This window comes from Heteronotia binoei, chromosome 4 (assembly GCF_032191835.1).
Source record: "Heteronotia binoei isolate CCM8104 ecotype False Entrance Well chromosome 4, APGP_CSIRO_Hbin_v1, whole genome shotgun sequence".
NCBI lineage: Eukaryota > Metazoa > Chordata > Lepidosauria > Squamata > Gekkonidae > Heteronotia > Heteronotia binoei.
Window position 1 is genome coordinate 89,127,649 of NC_083226.1, and position 1,807 is coordinate 89,129,455.

Sequence of the window (1,807 nt, forward strand, 5' to 3'; positions counted from 1 at the left end):
TCGACAGAGCACAGGTCGAAGTCGCACTTCTCCAGCTTGGCATAGAGGCCATGGGTTCGTAGGCGCTGCAGGACCTGGCGGACGTGCTCGGCGTGCTGGGCAGGATCACTGGAGTAAATTAAGATGTCATCTAGGTATATGATCGCGAAGTGGTCGAGCAGGTCCCGGAAGATGTCATTCATGAACCTCTGGAAGACAGCGGGGGCGTTGGTCAATCCGAAGGGCATCACCAGGTGCTCGTACTGCCCGTATTGGGTCCCAAACGCGGTCTTCCACTCATCTCCGGGCCGTATGTGCACCAATTGTATGCTCCATGGAGGTCCAGCTTGGTGTAGATTTGGGCCCCCTTTAAGCGATCCAAGAGTTCAGGGATCAGTGGTAGAGGATACTGGTCGCGGATGGTGATCTTGTTCAGGGCCCGGTAATCATTGCACAGCTGGAGCTCCCCACTTTTCTTCTTCACGAAGAGGACTGGAGCAGACAGGGGAGAGGTCGAGGGTCGGATGACTCCGCATTTCAGGTTCTTGTCCAGGAAGTCTCGCAGAGCTGCCAACTCAGGCTCTGACATTGGGTACAGACACCCCACCGGGAGTGGTGCCCCAGGTACCAAGTCAATGGCACAGTCATAGGGCCGGTGAGGGGGATGCTGGTCCGCTCCTGTCTCTTCGAAGACATCGGCAAAATCCTCATACTTCTGAGGGAGCTGAAGACCACCACTCAGGATGCCGGCTGCTAGATTGGTGGGAGGGGTCAGATGAGGACATGGGTCTCGGAAACATAGTTCCTGCTGGGCCCAGTCTACGATGGGGTTGTGCAGGTGCAGCTGCAGCCAGGAAAGGCCCAGAATCAGCGGGAAGCGAGGCATGCGGGCGACATTCAACTGCACGTGGAAGGTGATGGGACTGGTCTCCTGGGTGACGGGCCCAGAATGGAGGAGGCACCCATCGATAGCCTCCATCAGCGTCGGAATCTCTTTTGTCTGCACTGAGATCTGGTGCTGCTTTACGAAGGCGGCATCTATGAAACAGTGGGCCGTTCCCGAGTCCAGCATGGCATACACGAACAGCCAGCGTTCGTCTGGTAGACGGAGTTTGACTGGTAGCAGGAACGGCCCCGGGGTATCATCCCGCTGTTCGGAGGACACAGCTAGTTGCCCCAGGCTGGGGGGTCCATTTACGCCTGGGGCTGCCCTTTTGGCAGTGGTGGCAGCGAAGGTCCGGGTATCCAATGCTTAGCAGGGCAGCCAGAGGCATAGTGGCCTGCCGTGCCGCAGTAGAGGCACAGATTCTGTGTGCGGCGTCTGGTCTTTTCCTCTGTGGTCAGGCGGGGTCGAGCAGCTCCAAGCCGCATAGGCTCATCCTCGGTGCTGGTACCAGCTGGGGATGGGTGAGGAGCCAAGTGGCACGGCGCAGGGAGCCGGCGCCCTCTGGTCTTAGCTTGGCTGCGACTTTCCGGGCGGCCATCGATGCGGAGGCAGAGGGTGATAAGTTGTTGGAGCGTGGGTGGTTGCTCTACCCTGGCCAGTTCATCCAGGACTTCCTCTGCCAACCCCTCGGTAAACTGGTCCATCTGGGCAGCCTCATTCCACGCCAAGTCTTGGGCCAGGAGCTTGAATTTGGTGGCATATTGAGCCACCGAGGAGTTGCCTTGTTTCAGCGCCCTGATCTTCTGGTTGGCTGTGGCTGCTTGGACTGGGTTTGAGAACGCAGCAGACAGGTGGGCCTCAAACCCCTGGTAATCAGTCAGTAGGGGAGAGGACGCAACCAGCAAGGGTGTGGCCCATTTGGCCGCCTGCCCCTTTAACAGA